Here is a 26,474-nt window from a genome sequence, read left to right on the forward strand (position 1 = left end):
ACAAACTGAAAAGGCAACTTACAGGATGGGAGAAAATCTTAGTAAATCACATACCTGACTAGGGGTTAATATCCAAAATATGAAAAGGTGTGACAATTAAGTTCACAAACTGTTGCAATGATATTGCTAAACTTTTCTGATATCAGAGAGATTATTCATTATAAATTTGTACCAACTGTACAAACAGTTCACCAAGTTTACTATTTGGAAGTGCTGTAAAGGCTGCATGAAAAAGTTAGACGACCTGAACTTTTCACCAACAATTCATGGCTCTTTCATCACGACAATGCACCAGCTCACAGGGCACTGTCTGTGAGGGAGTTTTCAACCATTAAACAAATAACAGCATTGGAACACCCTCCCTACTCACTTGATTTGGGCCCCAATGACTTCTTTCTTTAACCGAAAACAATATCATCCAGCAATTCCACTGCAGGGTATATACCCAAAGGGGATGAAAATAAGATATCAAAGAAATATATGCACACTCATGTTCTTGCAGTTTTATTCACAATAGCCAAGATATGGAAGCAACTTAAGTGCCCATCAACAAATGAATGGATAAAGAAGTGACATATATCTATACAGTGGAATATTAGTCATCCATGAGAAAGAAGGAAATCTTGCCATTTGTGACAAAAAGGATGGACGTAGATGACATTATGCTCAGTACGGTAATTCAGACAGAGAAAGACAAATAGTGTGTAATATCACTTATCTATGGAATCTAAAAAGACTAACACATGAAAACAGAGATTAGAACGGTGAGTACAACAGGCTAGGGAGGGGGCATCGGGGAGATGTTGTTTAGGAGTACAAACTCACAACTAGTAGATAAATAAGTCCTGGAGATCCAGTGATTTAGACAGCAACAATACTGCATTACAAACTTCAAAGTTGCTAGGAGACTAGATCTTAATTGTTCCCACCACAAAAAAAGAAGTGGTAATTACGTGACGTGACAGAGATGGTAGCTAAGGCTATGGTGGTAATCATATTGCAATATATAAATGTATCAAATCGACAGTTTATACACCTTAAACTTATATAATTTTATATGTCAATTACATCTCAATAAAATGAGTGTAAAATAATCAAAATAAAACAAATACATAGGGAGAAGAGGTAAATCTCCTATGCAGAACAATGCTAAGTAATTTATGTGTCTACCCTCAAAGAGGTGGAGCAAAGCTCCCCACTTTATAAGTGTGGGCTGCACAGAGTGACTTCCTTACAAAGAGTACAGAGTGAAAAAGAGTAACTTCACATTGGAGAATCTGGCAAGCACTATGTTGGGTAGGTGGTCAAAGTTAACATCAACTCTGTAAGTTACGTTGATAGTATGTACCTTAATTTGATGTAATGAGAATGGCACTTTACTTCTATGGTCTTCTTCCTTAAAATCTGTAATTCCAGTCTAATCATGAGAAAACCATCAGACAAGTCTAAATTGAGTGATATTCTACACAATACCTGACTACCGTGTTTCCCCGAAAATAAGACCTAACTGAAAAATAAGCCCTAGCATGATTTTTTCAGGATGACATCCCCTGAACATAAGCCCTAATGCATCTTTTGGAGCACAACTTAGTATAAGACCCGGTCTTATTTTCAGGGAAACACGGTAGTACTTCTCAAAAGTCTCAAGATCATTACAAACAACGCAAGTATGAGAAACTGTCAGTCGAAAAGAGTCTACAGAGACCTGATGACTAATTGTAATGTGGTAACCCAGAACGGAAGAGACATTAGATAAAAACTAAGGAAATCAGAATAAAGTATGGACTTTAATAATGATATATTGATATTGGGTCATTAATTGTGAGAAATGTACCATACAAATATAAAATGTTAATAACAGAAGAAACTAGTGGTGGGGTACATGAAAACTCATTTTCTCCTACTAAAACAATATTCAATCTTTTCTCCTTTGCTTTGAAATATGGTCTTTTTAGTTCTCTAAACCCCCTATGCATTTGTGTCTGTGTGGATCTACTCTATGCCATTGATTTATTAATGTCTCAGTAACAAACTGTTCATTTGCTACAGTTTCATAATAATTTTAATATCTGGTACAGAGAATACCTCCTAATTATTCTTGTTTTTAAGAAATTTATTGACTATTCTCATTTGTTTCTTTTTCTATTTTAATTTAAATTTTAATCAACTTGACTAGTTTCACAAATATATAACCAATCAGTATTTTAATGGATCCCATTAAAATTATGTATTAATGTGGAATTGAACTCTGAATATTGGTTTCTCCTATGCAGTAAGAGGATGTATATTCCTGTTTAAGAAAGTCTTGGTTTATAACCTTCAGTAGAGGTTTAAAGTCTTAATCATATAGATCCCGCAAATTTATTAGGTATTTTGCTAAGTATTTTTGTCTTTTTTGACTGATATCATTCATGGTATCTCAACTTGCATTTATTTCCTAAGTAATTTTTGTTTGAACTTAAGATAGCTATTTATGTTTTGTATAATAAAACTGTAGCCAACTATCTCTTGTACTTTCTTAAGATTTCTTTCTTTTTTTAATTAAAGTTTATTGGGGTGACAATTTTAGTAAATTTACATAGGTTTCAAAGTGTACTAATATCCAAAATATATAGGAACTCATACAACTCAACAACAGAAAAACAAACAATCCAATTAAGATTTCTAATAGATTTTTAGTTGGCTTTCTTGAGATTTTCAGGTTTACAATAATCATATATTCTGAAAATGATACGAAATGTCCCTCCTTTATTCCTATTGTCCTCCATAATCTACACTGATTGCTCAGCAGCAGTCATTTTAAGATCTCCCTTCCCCAACACCCTAAGCAGATCATTTCTGATTTAATCTCTTCCCCTACCTGACTTACTCCCTGGTTTTAATTGTACATACAAACTCCAGTAATTTTTTGGTAAAAGGTGTTTGAAATATAAATTTTCAAGATTTGATATGTCTTAAAATGTCTGTTTTTCATGTACTGATAGTTTGGGTGGTATTGAATTTCCCTTTGAATTTTGCTGGCATTTCTCCATTGTCCTTTCCCTTTTGTGGTTGTTGTTGAGAAGTCCACTAACATTTAAAGAGAAAATTGTATGTGATGATATTTTTACTCTACTTCTCTGAAAAGTTCTATTTTAATTTTCCCCCCTTTCCTTGAAATTTCTGGATAATGTAGCTTGGAGCAGAATTTTTTTTTTTTTTCTTTTTAACTCAGAGTGCTGAAGTAAATAACATAGTGGGTCATTTCAAACTAGAATTCATGTTCTTCAAGTCTTGCTAGTTTAAAAAAATCTTACTTTGTAAATTTCCTCTTCACTGCTTCGCTTGCTCTTTCTTTGGAAACACCTTTGAATTACATGTGTGACTTGCTTCATTGATCCCTGACGTCCATGTCCTTTCTCATTTATTTTCTTTTGTCTCTTTGTTTGCTGTCTTTTGATATGGCCTCACAGTCATCCTCCAACCTTTCTATTAAACATTTTATTCTTGCTATCATTTTTTAAAAAATTATTTTCTGTATTTCCTTTTTTCATAGGATCCTCTTTTTTCTTTCACAGTTGCCATAAATAAATGATCTGATCGCTCCAATGATAATAATATTTTTAAAAAAATTATTTCCTTTGGCTCCACGCAGTGTCTCTATGTCTTCAAAGTTCTTTTCCTCTATTATTTTCGATTCTGGTTATCTTGTTAGGAATATGTGGTAATTACAGGTTATATTTACTTATGAGTAAGCCAATAAAAAGTTAATTGGATAAAACCTACAAGTCCTGCTAAGGGTGGGAGTAAGGATTGTACCTGGCTAGAGTTTTTCCATGGCTGAAAAGAAAAGGACAAGCAGGGGGAGATTGGAAGGGAGTCTCATGACTTCTTATGTAGATGTTCACTTAATTAGTTTATTTCTATTATGGAACCTACTTCTTCCACCATCTTGTTCAGTTTCGCCTGAGAATAAATCTCTTGTCTACTGCCAAGGGAGGAGTAATTCCTGGCAACTCAATGAATAAAGGACATCTAGGAGTTTACCTCTTTCCACTAAAATTTTAAGACAAATCCTTTATTCAGCCCTATACTTAATCCCCTGACATTTTTAGAGGTTCCTAATGCCTCTGATTGCTGAGACTTCCAAGGGGTTGGTTCAAGATGCGCCTCAGTGTTCTTGGCTAAAAAAAGGAAATGCACATGATAAGTGGAATGTATGTATAGTGCCTGAGAGAGAATCGTCTGAGAAAAAACCCTAAGGAAATACAGAGGTCAGCATATGGCTCTTGACACAGGAATCCCAGACCCAGGGGTTCTTATCACCGAAGAGCAGCCGCTACTCACACCCATCAGCAGTTCATTACACCAAGCGCATGTCTAAGTGCTAAGAGGAAAGACGATTTTAAAATCTTGAAGATCTGTTTCACTGAATTCTATCATCCAATGAGGTGGACAAAATGGTTGTTTAGGACCTTTTTAAAAGAGCGTCCCACATATGGAAAAGAACATTCTCCCCACTTGGGCATAGAGTCCAACTTGGGGTTTTGGTGGCCTAGAGTCTCCAGGAACTTGTTATGTTTGGGGAATAGAGATGGGTACAGTACAGAGACTACGGGACTTTGGGGACAATGGGAGGGGACATGGTAGTAACTAGCAGCAGCCATGCCTAGTGTGAATTGCCATGACTGGTGGAGTAGTAGTGAACACCAGCAGACACAGCTGATTCTGACGGAAGAGCCCGGGAAGCTGAGGTGCCTAAAAGTGCAGTCCACAGCAGAAGCAATACCTGGCAAAGTGGTATGGATGCCGTGGAAGTGGTTTTGACCTATACAAATGTGGCACAGTAACCGATCAACTAGAAATATTTGCAAGAGACTGAGCCAGTTAGGCAAGGCCAGAGACAGTATGTGCTACATGACAGCTGAGGTATTTGGACTGCAGAGTAGACGTCTATACACCTATGGCTTCACCCATAATCCACGTGGTAACAAGCCCCAGAGTCTTAAGGATGTAGTGCCTTTGCATCTGAATGTGGCACCTTAAGCTGTTGCTGAGCTGCCCGCTTCAAAGAAAGGCCCTGGTCACGTTCGTCCCAGTGGGCGAACAAGCTTCCTGTGCAGCGAGAGTGCCTGTGTTGGGCTTCAAAAAAGTTTTGCAGCCATTAAAAAAGGAAAGAGAGTTTTTTCCTATAACCAATTTTCAGGAAGCAGCCAAGCTGTAGGTCAGACTCAGCATATAGCAAGACTGAATAGACTCTACGTGATTGATATGCTGGTGCTGCAGGCAGTCCTCCTGCAGGTCCCCTGTCCACTGCCCAACCTCTTTCAAGCCCGACTTCCAAATCTCATATCTGTCTGCTTCAGGGCACCAAAGCTACCGGATTGTAGTCCTGATAGATATAGGAAGTTAAAGAGTTCCAAGCCACAATGGATAGCTAAATTATGGACCCCTGCAGATACAGTGGGATGTTATAAACAGTAGGAAAATAATGATCAGAGGGAGAAAATAGAGACACAAGAGTCACTCACACACATGTTGATAATGAAGTACAATTCTGCTACAGTGTCCTGGGGAATAGCACACATATGTGGTGAATGTGATCCTAATTTTGCTATTCAAAATGGAATACTGTACAAAATCTTTACATTATTGATTACATTTCCCAAATTGACTTTCGTATCCCCATGGCAATCTTGTGGTTACCGATTGTGCTTTCTAATCCCCCCACCCTCCCCCTTATCCCCACCCCCCCATCTAGCAACCCTCAGGTTTTCCTCTATGTTTCTGAGACTGTTTCTGATTAGTTCATTCATTTATTCTTTTCTTTCGATTCCACATATAAGTGAGATCTCATTTGGGAGACCACCTCACGAATGATGTAGATGCCTGATCACTGTACTGTACACCTGAAGCTGAAGATGAAGAATAATGAATGTTAACTACAATCATATATATATATATATATATATATATATATATATATATATATACAATCATATATATACAAGAAGTGGAGTACAGCATTAGGAATAGAGGCAGTGGAACTGTAATGGCTGTGTGCGATATCAGAGGGGTAGTAGATGGGGGAAGGGGGGTTATCACTGTGTAAGGGATATAAAGGATAAATGTTTAACTATTACATTGTTTTGTACACCTGAAACTAATAAAAAAATGTTAAAAAAACAACAACAAAAAAACAAACTAGAATACTGAAACTCACCCAGTGAAAGAAAGACTGAGCTATTAACTGCTTTGGTTACTATACTGTATTCATGTATTTTTCCTCTGCACACAGATGATACCATTTGCCACAGTGACAATAGACCCTCATAATGTACCCCATAGGCAGTTCAGATAAAACCATGTAGGCTAGGGGTTAAGAAGAGACACTAGTCACATGGGACCTCCCAGATCTCTTAAAAAGATGCAGACAAAATTAACTGTCAGAGATTATTTATTAAAATAAAAAGGATGGGTTTTCTTAACGCACATTTTTGCTATAGAAATATGAGGTGATGCATACAACAAAATTTTTTGGCTCATCATGTGCGGGGCCCCACAAATTCGGCTGCCCTAAAATAATCTTGTTATATTTGAAAATCAGCATCATGTTCATGAAAAATCTAGCATATCTGCAAAATAAGTGGAATATCTTTCCAACGTGGCAATGAAATAGTAGAGATAGAAAGGATCTAGAAATCACATAAATTCATTTATACAATGTATAATATTGGAAGAAGATGGGTAGGTTGAGATCCAAGAACTTAATGATGATGAAACCTGAAATACAGGGCTGATTAAGCACCTTAGAAGAAGTAAAGAAACAGGCTGAAGTGTTGATACCGATAATTACCCATCTTAGCCCAGCTTCATACGGTGGGGGACGCCAACGTTAAGGTTCCTTAGTGCTAGGAAAATGGCCTCTGTCTTCCACACTAGCTGGCTCATACTGTCTTTATGAGTTGATTTGATTGCTACACATCTGAGATATTGCATTTTGTTTTTTAAATACCCACATAGGTATACTTGTCAATTGGTCAATCTTTTCATCCTTCTCATATTTTGAAACTTTTTTTCCTGAATATCAAGAATTGTTCACCTCAAGAGCTTTTTGCTCACATTAATTTTTTTTTTAAGGTTTTCATTTTGCTTAGTGGTTGTTTAAGGATACCCTAGGGATTTTGTTCAAAATGCAATTATAACTGTTTCCTAGGTCCAAGAAATGCCAAATGAAGCTGGTTTAAGGAAGATCTCCTGGGTGATTCTGAAGTATACACCTTTTGTTTTAAAAGTGGATAATCTGTAGTCCAGAGAGGTGAAGTAATTTATTTCGCATTTTGCCACTGGCTCGTGCACAGACCAGGACTAGAACACAGGTCTCCCCACTCACTGACTGGTTTTCTGTAGCCCACAATACGATGAGCAAAGCCCTGGTTATTTCTCCTACCAGGGAGAATACACTGGTAAGAATACACTGGTTCTTTCTGCCTTTGTGTTCTGCTCCTTAGCTCTCAACCCAGTTGTACTAGTCTCTTAAAATATAACATCTTATTTGGTCTCTTAAAATGTAACTTCCCAAGCCTTCATGCTGGGTTCTTTTGTTTGACTCTTTATCAGGCGTTTTCTGCTGAAAGCCAGTGACTTGTTTCACTTCTCTACCCTGCCCCGGAGAGCTTCATTTGTGCTGATTACCCTGCATTTCACATAAAAGTCATTAAGAATTCTGTTTCAGTGAATAAAAGAATGCAAATGAGGTAATTATGAGCTCCACTTACCTTACTAACCCCGTGCATTGTGTAATCATTAATGCTTTCACATGATCTGTTCACTGGTAAAATCAGGAAGATGGAAAGCAATATTCATGGGATAGAAAATAGTAGTGAGGTTTTATTCTGTGGTGGTTTTTTTTTTTTTTTTTTCCTTTTGCGGGAGTTAGGGAGGATCTTTTAATGTAAGCTGTGAAGTAGACAGCTTGAGAAATGGCTGTGTATTGCTGCTTTTAACCCCCACCTATTCTTTGCATAAATTAAATTCAAGTTGCAGAGGTTTTCTCATAACAACATTTCACACTTGGAAAGCAGCATTCATCTGAAAAACTCTTTAGATACATCTATATGATTGTTTTCACTTACTGGGCAAATGCATCTTCCTGCATAATATAAGTTGGCTGTTGAATGTTAGAGAGTAGAAAGACATTGGGTGTTTAAATGATACCAGGGACAGAGGGCAATGCAGTAGCTAAATCTGGCCTTGGCCAAACTGCCCTTCTTTTCTACTTGTGGTGAGAACATTGTTTTTGTTGTCCCAGTGCTTGTACCTTGTGAACCTACTTCCAACCTCCCTGTGATACTGATGTGTCTGTCAAGGTGTCCCACCACCCTTGCCATAAGAGTGGATACCACATGACCCGACTCATCTAACCATATGCATTCCTCTCTCCGTGATCAATGTGAGTTGTGCAGGTGGAAGAATGTGACCCCAGCAATTTCACTAGCATGGAGATTTGGATAGATGAAATATATGGTTATGGTGGACAGATGGTCTCTCTTCCTTTTGGATTGCAAATCATAGAAAACTAGACTTAGGGCTGCCAGAATCCGTCTTTCCTGACACAGGGAAAGAAGCTGAATGAGAATGACTGCAACATGCAGAGAAGAGCAAAAGTCAACCTCCTGGTGATGGCCTTGGCATCCATGGATCTGACTCTGTCCAAAGCCTGAATAATCCTTAGACATTCTGGTCAATTAAGGTAATAAATTTCAGTTTTTGGAAAGCCAGTTTTAATAAAGCTTTAAAAATTACAACCAAAACGTTCTCATTAATACAGAAATTGGCATTTCCATGTAAGGTATTGCGAGTGACAGAGCCTAAAATAGGAATTAGACCATGTTGAGATGAGGTGAAGGTCAGTGAGAGATAATCCCCCATACTCAAATAGAAAATAGACAATCTTTGCCATAGGCAATCTTTGTCATGTAGGAGTGAAGCAATTGTTTAAATATCTCATTATTTTATCTAAATGGTACTAAGTGCTACTGGGACTAGATCACTGAGATCATTGGTAAAAAAAAAAAATGAGATGCCAAAGTCTATTATGGCCTTTGGTAAGGTAAAAATGATGATAGTTATTGCTCTCAACCGGCATGGTTGAAAAGGAATAATATGTATCAGAATGGCCCTTTTCTCTTTATAACTACTGACTTGTTAACACTAAACGCAGATATTAATTAGCACCAAATTCGCTGTAGTGCACTAAAGTTGATATGGCAAAGGTGAGAAGATAGAAAACAAACCAGAAGATAAGGTTTAGAATCAAAATATAAAAAATAGGAGAAGCCAAATACTCAGGACCCTCCCAAATTTTCTGTGTGCATGAACTCATAGTCTGGTAGATAATAGTCCCCTGCAAAGGATTCTCCACTGTAATTCAATCTGGTGGCAGAGGACAGATGATCTCTGACTTAAAGACCCAGGTGAATCCAAGATGGAAACCATTAATGGAGGGTTGAAGTGGTGCCCAAGGCCCAAAGGCATATTGCCAAAATATAGAAACTAAGGATAAATTCTCCCCCAACTAGATTTTTGGTATTTACCTTTACAGTTTTCAAACAGGCATGTTGTTAGATTTCTTCCCATGTCTGGTAAACAAAGATGTGTGACTGCAGTCTGAAAACCCATGAATCACCACCTATTCCCTATGTATTGTTGAGATTTTGTTGTTAAGAACAATAAACCCCAGAGAGCTTCTTGTTGTAGATCAGAGCTCAGTCAGATTGACAAACTAGCTGACACTCTAGACTGTGTATACGACATCCATTCCACTCCCATCTTCTTCCTAACAGAATCTTAATTTCGTTTAAGTATTCTTGCTTTCTCCACACAGTATATAATTCAGAGGATTCTGAACACCCTTCCAGCTCTAGCAGTCTGAACCAATCTTAGCAATTTAAAGCACTGACTGTGATTTACTTAGGTATGAGCATGTGACCAATTCTTGGAAACTGACATATATATATATATATATATATATATATATATATATACATATATATATATATATATATTAATTTGGGATGGGGAGAGTTGTATTGTGAAAATTCTGGAGAAAATTTCCTTCTTATTAAGAAAGTGACATGAAAAGAGATAGCTCCTCTAGACTTCTGGACAGATCGGATTTCAACATGTACCTGAATGCGACACCTGAAACTACAGGAAACAAATTTCTATAAACCTGCGGATGAAGCTATAATCCTGAGGAGGGAGAAGTTGGGACAATAGCATCTGGATCCCTGAGGTACTGTAACTACAAATGGATTTCTTGTTTTATTAGATAACAAATCCCTTATTGTTTAAACCAATTTCAATAGGGATTTGTTTCAGTTACTGTTGAAATCTTCCTAACTGACACACTATCAAGAAGTCCACTCTATTTCCAAGGAAGAGAACACTTGCTTTCCCTATCTAGTAAGAAGCAGTAAATTCTATGAACTGTTGCCACTTTCTTATATGATAACTTAATTGGGTTTATTTTATTTCAATCTATCACTATCTATTGTGAATTGTGGAAGTAAGTAATGTTTTCATTTATCCATCCATAGACAGCTAGATGGTAAGGAACTACATGTAGGCCTCAAAGGTGCAATGTACCAGACTCAGAGATTCTGGATATGAAACTAAACGCAATAAAAGAATGTGTCTTCAATCTCTACTCAGGAATGGAAAGGGAGCAAATGTTTTTGTGTGGTGGTTGTTTATGCTGTGAGAGATAGTTAGAAAGGAACTATTGAAAATTAGGTTATATGCAAGGACATTACAGTCTGCCTGACTCCATTCCTAGGGGAAACAATCATTCCCCTACTACAGGTTGTCTATCTCAGCCGTACTCCTCACTTTTACCACAGGTACGAAACCTAAGCTAGACCAACCATTGCAATTGGATGAAGTGTACACTACATTTTCCCATTAATAGAGGGATATATAGGGGTAGAGAGATATCCAAATCAGGTCCAATCATAGGCCCTATTTAAGGATATTTGATATATAGATATTTGAAGACAGAAGGTCTATTTATTTAGATTAGCAGGCAATATGGGGATAGGCTTATAGTTTTTAGCAGCTATCTTTTCTACCGTATAGAAAGAAACAGCCTAAGGATAAATCCAACATATAGAAAGAAAGAGACCCAAGAGAGGGAAAGAGAAATAAACATCACAACATTGTTTGAATTGCTATATCCATCCAAGCCTAATGGTCACTAACTTTGTAATTATATGAGACAATACATTCATTGTTTGGCCTAAATTACTTCTGGTTGTTTTGTTTTGTTTTTTAACTTAAGAAACAAAAACAGAATCTTGAATAATATAATACTTGAATAAAACACACAGATTATGGTGTCAAAATAATGACATAATGGTAAATGCAAGATCAAATAATGTTTTATTGTCTGGGATTTCATCCCCCGAACTCATCTCAACAACTTTAGTAACTTAGATTGTACTAAATGCAGGATTATTTTTCCTATGATAATTAGATAAAAACCAGCTTCGTCTTTTTCACCTCCCACTGTCAAATATAAGCATCTGACCTTGGCACTCTGATTCACAGAAAGACCAAACTCAATGCACACCAATCACACAAAGTTAAATAAAGCAAAAGTGAAGCATTTCCACCCCCAAACCCTGTAAGCTATTTACAAGTCCAAATTAATCCACTAGTAAATTTGAGCAAATAAATATCTTTAAATATGGTTCCTTAAATGAGGAGTAAAAGAAGTGGGTCAGGAAAAGCTACTTTCTGTGCAATCTGATATAGATATGGAAAACAGACGATGGTTCTGATCTCTACACAAAAACTAATTTGTAGATCAATGATTGGATCAAATATTTGCACAGAAAACACAGAAAATGATTATACATATAAAGTCTTTATTACACCAAATAATTTGCTGTCTCTGTTACATGTATTTATAAATTGGAATCTGGATTCCAATCCTTTAAGGTTCTTGATTCTTCATGTGAGTAAAATAAGAAAATCTCGGTAAATCTGTCTTTAAAATTTTTATATTACTCTTTTGAAATTCCATGTGGTATGTGAGTAAATACTTTGGTCAGAAGGCATGGGAATTTTCTCAGGTGTTTTCTTTCTTAACTCTAGTCCAGAATAAATCCCACTGTTCCCAGCTCCTGATCTCTGACACTTCAGCCTCTCTGCAGGCTTGCCAGAGCATTTGGTGTGGAGGTACAAAAGCAGGATGCTATGTTGGGGTTTATACAGCAACTCATTTAGAGGATTAGCAACATTACCAGTTACATAATGCCCCAAACTGGAAAATTCTGGTGCCCTTTTCAATGGCACTTTTCTGTTTAATTACCTCTGTTAGTTTCCCACTGTTTACTGCATTCAATTTATCTTACAAAGTCTGTTAACTATGCCCCAACATATAATTTTAGTCTCATCTCCAGTAACCCATATTATATCTCTGCCAAAGAGTTTTCTTGCCATATCAGTGTCTTTCACATTCTATTCTTACTACCTAAAATTCCTTGACCTTATTTACTACGAAAATTCATATTTATCATTCAGAAGACAACTTAAATGGCACCTCTTAAGTGAAGCCATCCTTCCTTTTCCAGTTAATATTAGGTTATAATTTAGAAGTTTACTTGTATCTTATTATACCACGTTACACTGAAATTTATTTCTTTATTTATTGACACATCTGTCTCCAACTAAGCTGTGATTTCCTTGATGTCGGGAAGACTGTTTTTTTTTTTTGTCTTTGCCTCACCATGCGTGATATCTGGCTCTTAACAGAGACTTGATAAGGATTTTCTGAATGACTGAATGAATGAATTTAAGAATTTGTGAAGTACATAGTCTGGAAAATGAGTCAAGGGGCATGGCTAATTACACAGAAGCTGAAATGAAAATAAAACAGAGGAAGACGATCCAGGAAAAAGAGAACAAAAAACAAGCTTAAATATCTTAGAAATTCTTATCATCATATGAATCCAAAGTAGTAGTTATTGCCCTGGGGTGTTCATTCTTTGACAACTCTTAAGTTTAATTATGGTAGCTTGATTTAAACACAACTGGTAAATGGCAGTATATTTGAAAACGGGTGATAATTGTTAAAATAGAGAGATCAGCAAGAATGAGCATAGTTAGAATAAGTTTTCATAAAGGAGGTAGGATTTGAATTATACATGGAGGGGCAAGTGGGATTTACAATGTATGGTGATGGAAGGGGAGCTGACTCGGGGTGGTGAACACACAGTGTGATTTATGGATGATGTGATACAGAATTGCACACCTGAAATCTATGTAATTTTACTAACAATTGTAACCCCAATAAATTAAAAAATAAAATAAAGAAAAAAAAATCATTAAATAGATAATATTAAAGTTGGAAAGACCTTCACTGGTCCTCTGAAATGTAAACTCCATGATCACAGAAACTCTGTCTGTATTGTTTGTTATTTTATTCCCATTTTCCAGAATTATACCTTCACATGGTAGGTGCATAAAAAATACTTGCTAAATGAAAGAATGAATGTAAATAACTTAATACCCTCATTTATCTGTGAGTATGCTAATGATTTAGCATAGGTAAGATTATGGGAGATGAGAGCAGGTACTCTAGAGTTAGAATGCTTGGGTTCAAATTGCAGCTTCACCACTGACCTTATCTCTCCAAGCTTTTGAATCTATAAAATGAGTATGGTGATAACATCTAGTTCATGAAATTGTATGAGTGCTTATACAGTGCCTAAAGTATAGTAGATACTCACTAAGTGTTATTTATATTACAATGATAATCGATGGCAGGATTGAACTAGAATCCAGGTCTTCCTATTTCAGTTTCAACTCATTTCAAACAGATAAGAAAAAGTATATCTTCATAAGAAAAAAAATTGTTTTGATATGGTTGAGATGAATAAAAACAACTCCCCTTTGATCATCAAGGAATGGAACTGCTCACTGAACAAAAATTCTACCATTTATAAATGCCTGTAGTGATGCTGGATCATTTTAATTTCAACTCATCTCATTTTGTTTCTGTCACTCTTTACATGCTGCCTCAAGGATACAGTGGCTCAGCCATGGTGATGCTGAAAGAACAACCATTTTGCCAGAGGCCAGGAGTGGAATCATAGCTGAGGTAAAGAATGAAAGGAAGGAAAATTGAATAAAACCTAATGATGTGACCTGAAAAATGTGAAGGTCCTAGACAACCTTACTCAACTATGAACTCAACGTTTGAAGGGACTATGATATTGTGTAGCTGATGTTGAAACTACTAAAATATCTGACATGAACCATAAGGGTGAGTTTCATATTTGTGAAAAATGCCAAAAGGAAGGGGAAGATAGATGAAAATCATGAGGAAAAACATAACAGCAAATGCTTTATTAATTTGAAGGAATAGATTTTATGGGAAAAAGGAGATATTGAAGACGATTTAAAATTATTGCTACAAAATTGAACTGTGCTTACTTTGCATAATAAATGAGATGGTAAGCACTCTTTGATTTCCTCTTTTTTAAGGAAAATGTATTTTAAAAGCTCACTAAAAGATAACCTAGTCTAGCTGGACACCGGAAAGCTCCCAGAAGCCAAAATGCTGATGATTTAAGCGTAAATGAGTCAGAAATGCACAGTTGCAATTTCCTTTCAAATGAATGGGAAAATAGTGCTCCTGGCAAAACCCATTTTGCAATTCTACTGGACCAGAACCTCTGAAATATATTCTGAGATACAAGTCACCTGGAGCAAGGTTAAAGGAGAAAGCTAGGTGCTGGCAGAGGAGAGAGGACAGTGGGAAGAATTTTCTTGGCCATGTGTCTTTTATTCAATTCTTTGACTGACAGACTTATTCTGAAGATAGCTATTCTTTTCCACCTGGCAAGAAATTTGACAAAATGGAGTTGTTAGTTATTTTGTCATTCTGTGGGAAATATGTTTTAACAGAGCTATGGAAATTGCGAAATCTGACTAACAAAATTATTGTAATAAATTATGAAGGAGACCTGGTCTTAATTTCAGCCTTCTTAGGATCAAGAGACTTAGTAACGGCTCAGTTAATTTTAAATTGGTATCTTAGAAACTTTAGAAATTATTTCTACAGCCAGCATAAGAGACTTATTTAGAGGTACTGTGAGTCTGTCAGTAATTATCCAAATTGAGGATGGAATTAAAAAAAAAACAGTTTTTATTTTCTGTTTCCTAAATTGAGAAGAGTTTTTATTGGAGAGTGAAAGATACCACCCTCATGAGGTTGTGAGAGTTTACCTAATTGGATTTGAATATGATTCTGATTAAGAAACATATTTTCCCACTTGGAAGTTAGGAGTGCAGAGAATTTCAGGAGATTGAGAGTACACATTGACTATTTTCAACACAGACACAAAGGGATTAGTACTAAGGTTAAATCTGTTCTCTGTACAGTATTTAAATGACTTATGTGATGAAATTAGATTCCAAAGGACATCTTAATTTGCTAATAATGGAAAACCACATAGAGGATCGATTCTACTCAATTGACCTTGAAAGGATTTAGCAGGATTTGTGCAGATTAGAAATGGTAAGTATCAAGGAACAGATGTCATTCCCTCCCATTTTTATCCAATGGCAAAATTAGTTTCTGATACAAGAAGGCATGAGACTGTCATTCCAGTGGTAGATGGGTGGGAAGAGAGAAGTAGAGATAAGGGTTGACGTTGAAAAATAGAAAAAATATATATTGTAGTACCAAATTAACTTTCTCTTGATTCATATATATATACATACACACATATATATATGTGTGTATGTATATATATATATATATATATGTATGATTATATATTATAATCCTAATAACATATATAGGATTATAATCTGATCTGGTATTTTAAATCTATTTTCGTTAAAAAATGATATATTAATAATATGGCACATATTTAGCACTCAGTAAATACTTACAGATTAAATGAGATTTATAGAATATTTTTAGAGTTTTCCTTGGTGTTAGAAGACACTACAGAGCATAGTCAGAATGACTTTTGGTGGTCAAGTGGTGTGATGTATTAGTTAAAGTAAAATTAGCTGCTATAACCAACAAAATCCCCAAATTTAAGATTGTTAAACTTATAGAACCTTGAGTCTAGAACAGGTGTTTCTAATTGGTGAGCAGCTTTCCCTGTGATTGTTATTCATGGACCCAGTCTTCTTTGACTTTTTGGTTTTGACATCTCTTAAGGCCTTGGATCCTTTGCTGAGTCTCCTCGATTCAGGTGACTAATGGGAGAAGAGAGAATGGAGAAGTCGAACATGCTTGATCACCTCAACCTGTAATGGGCATACTTCATTCTTCCCACATCTCATCAACAAGAACTAATTACATAGCCTGAATTATGCAATGGAGGCTGGGGAATATATTTCCTGGGTGGGCAACCATTTGCCAGCAATTAAAAGAAAACAAAACAAAACATGAATCTTTGGTTGACAGCTATTTGTCTCTGCCACAATCATCCCTTTGACCACCAAATATGCCTGTGTACCCTTTTTCCTCACATATAGCATATATGATCCCCAAGGGAAACAACCCAATATCAAACCCAATTTCTGTTTCTTGTTGAAAGTCCTGGATCTTTCTATCATATCCACTCATGGCTTTTGTGATCTGGCAACTTTTCAACCAAAGTATATCTGTCCCCTAAATACCTCCTAATATAAAAAGATGGAGCAGGACCAAAACAATGAAATAAAAAGTCTCATTTCTAAAGGAAAGAATAGGAGACACAGAGCTATCACTAATCCAGAACAATGATATGGTCTTTTAGGACAGGCATTTTACAAGTAGACTGGCACCTATGTTTAAACCTGATGCCAGAGATTAATATCTGGGGATTTTGACATTTGAAATGTGACTACAACAAGGAAATCAGTAGGTCTCCAGGTTACAATGAAAAGTACTCCATTAGAACAAATCACTTTTCAAATTTATATTAAAACACCACACACACACACACACACACGCACCCCTTGATAGCACTGAAAAGTAATGATGTAGTAGATCTAACTGCATCATTGATTATTGGTCCAATTTCTAAATAAGTCTCTTAGGTGGTAATAATATAAAGTATGATGAACAGGAATGTGCAATTAATAGTGACACCAGAACGAGAAATATATTTTTTCCATGCTTATCTTTCTTCTTTGTCATGCTGGGTTCTTTCACAGGGACTATTGGGAAGCCTCTTGCTAGTTTAGTAACTGTCAGATATTTTCATCCAGAGAAATTTATACGATGGCTGTTTCTAGTTCTGTGGTGCTGAATTGGCTAGGAAGCTCTAGAAACACAAACACGTTTTTAAATCATATCCAACTTTCCCCTGAAATTGATGCCAATATTTGATTATCTGCCCTAACAAAAGGGAATAGGGATGCAGAGAGATCCCAAAGTCATTTATATTTGGCTTTAAAGTATAATAAATTTTCATTTTTTCTTCTTTTCATCTGATTTTATTTAGCCTAATATTAAAATAAATTTGTGTTCCCAAGAAGACATGCTGATTGGGTGTCAAGAAGAAATGTAGTTCAGTATTAAAATTTTGTGATACATAATCTGTAATGTAGGAAAGCTACCACAAGATAATCAAGAATTAATAAGACTAAACTGATTTTTATTTCAAGAATAAACTCTTCTGCTCCTTCTGTGAAAACTGGGTTTGTGATTTGACTCAGTTGAGTCATCATTACAAGGAAAGTCAGAGCCAACTCAGCATGTACATTTCACAAAGCAGGGCCTAAATTTCCCCATCGATTATTGATTTGGTCAAAGGAATTGAGAAGATTGATTTTTTTTTTATTGAATGAAAAAGCAGAATAGCAGCTATCCCTCCAAGATACATGTAGGGCAGTGCTCAAAACGTTCTATGAGGTCTGACAATTAAGTTCGCGAACTTGTTGCAATGATGTTGCTAACCTTTTTTGATCGCAGAGGGATTATTCATTATGAATTTGTACTAACTGGACAAACAGTTAACCAAGTTTACTATTTAGAAGTAATGAAAAGGCTGCATGAAAAAGTTAGATGACCTGAACTTTTCACCAACAATTCATGGCTCTTGCATCACGACAAGGCACCAGCTCACATGGCACTGTCTGTGAAGGAGTTTTTAGCCAGTAAACAAATAACTGTATTGGAATACCCTCCCTACTCACCTGATCTGGCCCCCAATGACTTTTTTCTTTACCCGAAGATAAAGGAAATATTGAAAGGAACACATTTTGATGTCATTCAGGACATCAAGGGTAGTATGACTACAGCTCTGATGTCCATTCCAGAAAAAGTTCCAAAATTGCTTTGAAGGGTGGACTAGGCACTGGCATCAGTGCATAGCTTTCCAAGGGGAGCACTTCGAGGGTGACCATAGTGATATTCAGCAATGAGGTATGTAGCACTTTTTCTAGGATGAGTTCACAAACTTCATTGTCCAAGCTCATATTTTGGATAGACTGCTTGAATCATGTCAAACGTATAGGCAGAAGAGTCAGAGAAGAAATACTTGGTGGATTGGCTCATAGAAGAGCGAGGTTTATCTGTGCAAACTTACTCCCAAGTTCCACACAATCAGTTCTCTTGCAAGGGAGAACATGTTTTTAAAGTGTCTGATGTTCTGGGGTTGAGGTTATGTGTCTTTCAATCAGGGAGCCCTCCATTAATGCAAGAAAAACAGGATAGTTGAAGAAATTTTCTTGGAAAATATTTGGAGTTTGAATATATTGAATATCTAGGATAATTAATGTCCGATTCTATTTCTAATATGGGTACCACATAATATGGCTTTTTGCTATTGTCATGGCGTTAGCAATCTGATTCCCTCCCCCCATGCCAACCAACTTTTAGTTCCTAGTGCCTAGTCTAAATTAGAAGGCACAGATGAAGTAGCACTGAGACCAATTTCTCCCGTCTCCCATTGGTATTTGTACTTCCATTGTTGAAGTTTTTCCTGCTGCGTGAAAAGGGTGTTGCACACAGTATTGCATTCCCTAAATAGTTGAAAAAAGTGGAAAATAGAGTGAAAGAATGATTAAATGTGAGTAGTCATGTGTCGCTCTTGGCCAACTCAGTACTAAATAAGTCTCATCACTGCATATTTTATCTTCATAATGGGTGAAATATCTTTTTAGTATTGGAAACTCTCTTCAGGAGTAAGTATTGCCAGTTTTTCTTTTTCTTTTCTTTTTTTAAAAGTATATCACCAACCATATTCATTTCAGCATTAATTCAAGAAAAACTAAAACTGAAAATGCTGAAAAGTCAAAACCAGGAAAATCCAACCAAATGGGAAATTATGTAAATGCAAAAGCAAATGAATTATTCACACACTCTGCAGGTTGCCTTTTTTTTTTCCTTAAATTTTTTTCTAAGGAATGAAAGTTGTTAAACATTGGAAAGGATTATAAAGGTGGCTGCAGAATCTCTTCAGGAGGCCATTAGGCATGGATGAATTCTTACTGACCTCACATATTTGCAGTGTGATTTATGGGCTAGAATAGAGAACTTTCCTGGTCCCTTTGGCTCTTTACTTGTTATATTTGATAATATCTTGGCCATTTTACATAAATTTCATTCAGTGTGTGTGTGTGTGTGTGTGTGTAAGGTGCTATTAAAGAGGCCCAATGTCAGGACTTATATTTATTCCATTATAAACTGGAGTTAGAGTGGGGTAGTCTGTGAAAGAGGCAGAAAGAGCCAAAAAAGTGACTTCCAGAACGTGTAGCACTCGTGTTTGAGACAGGTAGTTAAAAGAGCTATCTAGTACAAGGAATATTAGAGGAACTGGATCAGGAGGCAACACCCAGGAAGAAAGTGAGCCCATTTGGAGCAAAGGGCAGTCTTAGGTGACCTCCATTAGCGAGCATTGGGCCAATGACACAAGAATGGATCAGGTTAGACATTCTAGAGTTCCTAGGAGAGATGTAGAACTCTTTTTAAGTACCACATTGCAAAACTTTCACTGAATACCAACCATTTCTTTACAAGTTAGTTTTCAAAATGTCTGTTCATTGTACTGCTGGGGAAATGTAGGGGGGAAAATAAGACAAATGTGTCAAAGATCTAGGTGGAATAGTGAGTACTTTTAGCAGTGAAAGGGAGACAAGAAATAGAGGGGAAAAAAGTCTATCAGAAGAAAAGAAAAACATGTGACTTAAGAAAATGTGTGAAAAGACAAATGGGAAATAAAAACATTGCTGGGAGTCCCAGTGCTAGAACTGCATTGACGTAGCCTTCAACGGTAATGAGCCTCAGGCGACAGCTCTAAAGAACATGAATTCCTCCTGTGAAGAAAGGAAGGTGAACTACAGCTAAAAATGAGCTGACCAGTGAAAGATTAAAGTAATTAACATTTAATAGTGTTTTATGGTTTATAAATGCTCTAATATATAGTATATTCTTTCTTTGGAAACTTTCAATTCTTGTCCCATGTTGGTAAACCAGTACCCTTCTAGCTACTTAGAGATTTAAATGATTTTTTCCAAGATCATATAGTTAAAAAAGGAAGAATTGGGATTCAAGTTAAAGTCCTTTGACAATAATCCTCATACTCTTTTCTCACATGTGTGCATGAATATATATGGTATGAAATACATTAAAGATGAAATTCAGAGTATTTCACCTGGAATATATCTGCAATGGTGCCAGTAGATGCTGCTAAATACCGAGTTCAGTGTCAGTAGATTTTTCTTGTTGTTGTTTTCCAGTTGAGTTACCTAAAGTTAATCAATAAAGAAACTCTGTGCCCAGATGATAACCATTTTAACTGATTTTTTTATTGAACCCCAGGTTCCCAAATTTGGGACCCACATCTCTGAGGATAGCATGACCTTGAAGCAAGGTTCAACAACTTAGAAAAGAAAGGGCGATGTTTCTTCCTCAATAACCATACATGGAAACAGAAATTCTCCATCTTGGCTATGGCTTGACCCCTTCTTCTGGTAGGCAGGTCCCCCAAGAGATATATATATCATCCTTCAAGTGTGTCTCGGAGTGTGTAAGGTGTCTTATGTGGAATCAAAAACAGTGCACGAAAGTCTGGTCTGCATGAATGTAAAAAGCTCAGAGTTGAGAAAATGCTGCATCTTAAAGCTGGCGTCGGTCAATCTTTCAGCTTCTCTGTCCCTAGTATATTTTAACATTTACATTTTACTGAGTCATTGGTCATTGGTTTGAATCCCAAAGATTGGCTTTAACGCAACACATATAGAGTTGTTTCTGTATACAAATACATTCTAATGTGCCTGGCATAGCATACTCTGTTTTAGAAGTTTTTAATCATTTTGATGGACTGTTTTCAGATTTTATTTATTAGCTCATATATTTCATTGTAAACATAATTAGAAATCCTGTTTTTATCTAATACACCTCTTACTGAGTCCAATTATCTAATTATTGAGAACAAAATAGAGTTTCCATGATTAAATACAGGTGTCAGAGAGAATGAGTAGATTCTATCAAAAGTATGTCCCTATCAGGCATAGAAGTATCTATAATCATTATAAACAATTTCATGTGCAGTATTATGTTCAAGAAAAGAGCTTACCATTACTGTCTAGAAATGCTCAGGTTAATTTTAAATGAATGATCAGATAAATGAATGCTCAGAAGTATAAACAATTATTAATACTTACATATCACCTGACAGTCTCTCCATTTATAAGGCAACAAATATGTTTTTTCAGATGATCACTGAAGGTACTAGTTCATTAGCTGAAATGGTCATAAGAAACTAAGTCCATTTGAATCCTGAGAAAATAATCTGGATTACTGTGAATAAATATGAAACAATTCCACTTGTTTTTCAACTGATAAGCCAAGGCATATTTATGGTGCATGAGCCTTTCATAGGTAAACCACTTAATATATTATTCATATTTTTGTTTTGTATTATCTTTTGATTTTAGTTTAATTTTAATAACAGTTGAAATGCAATATGATATTAGTTTCAAATGTACAACACAGTGATTAGACATTTATACAATTTAGCAAAGTGATCACCCCAATAAGTCTAGTACCTGTATGACACCATACATAGTTATCACAACATTATTGACTATATTCCCTATGCTGTACTTTACATCCCTATGACTCTTTTTATAACTGGCAATTTGTACGTCTTAATCCCTTCCCCTTTTGCTATTATCATTAATGTTAATTATTTTTGTATCTAAGTAAATATGCGGACACAGTTTTAAAAAACTGAAAAGGTGCTAAAGGCTTATAACAATAATATTAAAACAAAACCAGTAGTCCTCTGCCCTTATTGCTTTTCACTCATTGTTTGTGTCCTACAAGAGACTAAATTAAACTTTTTAATTTGTTTTCTTGTTTTTACCTTAATATCTGTATCCATTGTGTTTATACCACAATCACTTTATTCATCAAATTTGAGCATTGTCAACAAGCCACCTATTGCAGTAATTCAATTAAAATTTCCCTCCACTTCCCCCGCCCTAGAAACATAACACTGTTTCATTATTTGCTTCATTCCGTATTCATTATTTTGTTTCTTATGACCATGCAGATGTTCTTTACTGTGGGGTCTTGTTGAACACTGTTGTTACAATCCCTTTCATATGCCACAACTCCTCCTCTCCACTCCCAAATATGTTAGTTTGTTATTCCCTTTCCTTTTCTTTGAATCTTTGGTCAAACCTTTTTATCTCTACTAACACCCTTGTAAAATGTCAGTTGATAGAATTTTTCACATAGCTGAGGCAACATAGATAGCCTAGGAAATTGACAACCCACTCCAGGGTACAGCTATGAGGTGCCTCACTGGTTACACAAATAACAAGTGACCTGCAGCTAGAGAAAAACAAGAACCTATTTCATCCAGCAAGGCTAAGGGATGACCAGGCACCTGAACTTTAGCTAATTTTAATGTCATTATAATGTGATTTGCATTGTGGTTACTATTAACACAACTCCCATCATGCATCTGGTACCATGACAGTTCTGGAGTAACCAAATAAGGAAGAAAAATCGGGGAACCAAGGTCCTGCCCAAGGAAAGGAAATGAATGAAACTCATGAATGGGATGTCAACAATTCCTGCATGGGATGGAAAAGAACACCTGATCATGACTTCCTCAGCACAACTCGTGTTTTGAATTGGCCAGAACTTTCTTCTCAAGAGTATACTTACATTTTCAATAAATTAGTAAATCACTTTCACTTTCCTGCATCTGTCATGCTCTTGAATTCTTTCTTGTGCAGAGACAAGAACCCAGTCACCACGGCTCTGGGTTGAGTCCTCTCCAGACATTCCTGTGAGCTTCCAGCAACATTTCCAAACCTCCATAGTTCATTTACTATTCTTTATTCTCTTGAAATATTCCCCTGGAGCAGTTCATCTACTGCTTCCATTTGCATTGGTTGATGTGAGAATCTGCAGTAGCATTTTTCAGTGTCAGGGCTTCCCTCTACAATTATCCTCAAAATTTCCTTCACTATCTTCCTATGCTGGGTCCACTTTCTCACCCTTCTTCCCCTTGGCTTTAGTGGAGCCCATAGCCATTTATCCCCCAGTGGTAGAAATGTGGTACCATTCTTATTTTTGTCCCTTTGCATATTTTGAGTTTTATCTAGAGGGGTTCTTTTTGTCCCCTTTCATTATTCTTTCCTCTTTAAATTTGAGGTCATGTTCTTCAGTTCTAGAAAATTTTATCTAAAAAAATTTAATCTAAAAAAGTCTAAAAAATTTTTGAATTCTTTGATAATGTCCTCGAATTACTTAGTTTTTGGGGAAGGGTTTGTGGGGGGTGTGGGTGGAAGCCATGACAGTGCAGCTAAAGAACCTCACGAAAGAGGACTTCCGGAACTGCTTCAGGAAGTGGCAAGAACAATGGGATACGTGTGTTTAAAGCGAGGGGGATTAATGGTAATGTGTCTTTCACAGCAATATTGTTTTTTAATTTAAACATTCACTGTATTGTTTGATCACACCGCGTATGAATGAATAAAGGGGTTAAGGGATGAATCGTGGTATGTTGATAGACTGAACATACTGTAAAGTAGGCAACATATCAAATCCCTGGATAACATTTGACAGAAATGAATATCCTACAAAATGTTAAATGGAAAAGCTGATCCTGTTTTCAACTGACCCTGACCTTTTCTACAAATAGCTGAGTTCCTTCGGCAGCTGAAACCACACTTTTTTCCAAGCTAGGGTTTAGAGTAGAGGCATGGAGAGGGACACTCTGGGTATCTGATGAGCCTGAGAAAGACCAGGAGAATGGCAGATAGGAAAAACAAGAAAGGTTTTTCCATCAAAACAGAACTCTCCAGTAAGCCTTAAGATCCTGAATGACTGCAGCACCAGAGCCTCCACATAGAAAATTTTAATCCCAGAAAAAGAGTTTAATGTGCAACATAATATGACTTACCACTGATGATGTTAAACTTACTCACCTGGCTAAGTAAGGTACAGCTTGCCAGGTTTCTCTACTTTAAAATCCCCCTTTTTTTCTTCTTTTCATAGTGTAGTCTTTGAAAGTGACTCCCTAAGCAACATCTATACTCAAAGAACAGAAATTACATTTTACCACTTCGAGGAAGTAGTATCTACATGCATTGTTTTGGAATTCTGCATGACAGATTTGTTTCTTCACCCTCATTTTGTTAAGTGTTCAATCATTTATATCAGTATGGACATATGGATATTTATTTTATCCTTGAGTTATAATCCAATACTGTGCTATTTATTTCTTTACTCAAACTGTTCCAGATTTGGGCAATGGGAGGTCTTTCAGTTGGCTTCGTGTTCCTTTGACATACCCCATCATTGTATTTTTTGTTTGTTTCTTGTTTGTTTGTTTGTTTTAGCACTTGTTTACTTTCTGACACTACAAAATACCCTAGTTTCATCTGATATATTGCTTCCCCTAACCTAGAATCTGCCAATTCTCCAAAAAGCCTTTATTCCTTTCATTGGAGAGTAGTATTAGAAAACGAGATCTCAACACTGGGTGTGTCCATTGCTACTGGGGTATCATGGCTTCTAGGTCCTCTCAGTGCATAGAGTTAGAAAAATATATGAATATATACTGACCATGTACACACATATTTATAATTAGTTTTATACCTATCCGTCAATGCCCATTTTAAAATAAACATGAGATCATGCTGACATCTAAGACTCTAACCCATATACCACATAGTCCATTCTAGCCTTCCCTTCTCCTTGCTTATCTGTAAGTCCTGTTCCAACATTAAGAAACAAGTCTCTCACCATCTGCCATTCATTTACTTATTTGTTCAATTGCACTATATTTACAGCAGTTTAAGAACTGTTACCCATATCTCTGTGAGAAATAACGTTATCACCTAGCATATGCTGCTTATGTATAAAATAGTCTCCTCTTATCCACAAGGGATACTTCCCAAGACCTCCAGTGGATGCCTGAAATAGTGGATAGTACTGAACTCTATATATACTATGATTTTTCCTATACATACATAATTTTGATAAAGTTTAGTTTAAAAATTAAACATGGAAGGAGATTAACAACAATAACTGTAAGAAAATAAAACATTTGTAATAATATACTGTAATAAAATTATATGAATATGGCTGCTCTCTATCAAAATGTCTTATTGTACTCTACTCACCCTTCTTGCGATGATGTGAGACGATACAACACTTAGGTGATGAGATGTGTTTGAAGTTTGAGGTGCAACAGCAAAACCTGCACAAATTGATTTTTCCTTCTTCACAATTCCATGGATGGAAGATTTATTCTTACCATAGATCTTAGCAGCCTCAGCATGCTTTTTTCTTGCATGATTAAGTCAAGAATATTCACCTATTCATTTAAAAGAAGCACTTTATAACTTCTCTTCAGCATGTCTGAATTGCCAGCAAGACTACTCTTGTATTTTGGGGCCATTGTTAAGTAAAATAAAGGCTGCTTGAACAGAAGTATTGTAACATCTTGACAGTTGATGAGATAGCTGAAATGACGACTAAATGACTAATGGGCAGGGGGCATCTGTAGGGTGTAGGCATGGGACAAAGAGGTGATTCACATCCCAGTCAGGACCCAGGGGGTGGTGCAAGATTTCATCATGCTACGCAGAATAGCTTGCAACTTAAAATTTACGAATTGTTTATTTATGGAATTTTCCATTTTATATTTTCAGGCCAGCGTTGACTCTGAGTAACTAACATGCAAAGTGAAACCACAGATAAGGGGGATTCCTTTTGTCTTTAGTCTTATAGTTTCCAGTTGTTTCCAAAATTACTTAAGTCCGCAGCTCTTTCCCCCCCCCCTCACTTCAGTGGGGTTGTGTTGTACATTTGTAATACAATCAGATTCTTTTGTCATAGCATTACATCCTGGGGTTCTCCACGATGTATTTCTTTAAAATTTGCATAAATATAGTTTCTTTGTGCTGTAAACTTCTATTTTTTTACTAAAATTCACATTTCTCTTTTT

General features: G+C 36.2%; 1 long non-coding RNA gene across 1 annotated transcript in view; it reads right to left on the reverse strand.

Moving 5' to 3' along the window:
* The window catches only part of LOC117017852 (uncharacterized), a 70,464-nt gene extending 44,496 nt beyond the window's left edge, over window positions 1-25,968 (reverse strand). The window contains exon 1 of the long non-coding RNA XR_004422133.1: window positions 25,648-25,968. This is a non-coding gene — a long non-coding RNA (uncharacterized LOC117017852). The remainder of the gene's footprint in view (window positions 1-25,647) is intronic.
* Window positions 25,969-26,474: the final 506 nt, after the last annotated feature.

Source organism: Rhinolophus ferrumequinum, chromosome 25 (assembly GCF_004115265.2).
Source record: "Rhinolophus ferrumequinum isolate MPI-CBG mRhiFer1 chromosome 25, mRhiFer1_v1.p, whole genome shotgun sequence".
Taxonomy (NCBI): domain Eukaryota; kingdom Metazoa; phylum Chordata; class Mammalia; order Chiroptera; family Rhinolophidae; genus Rhinolophus; species Rhinolophus ferrumequinum.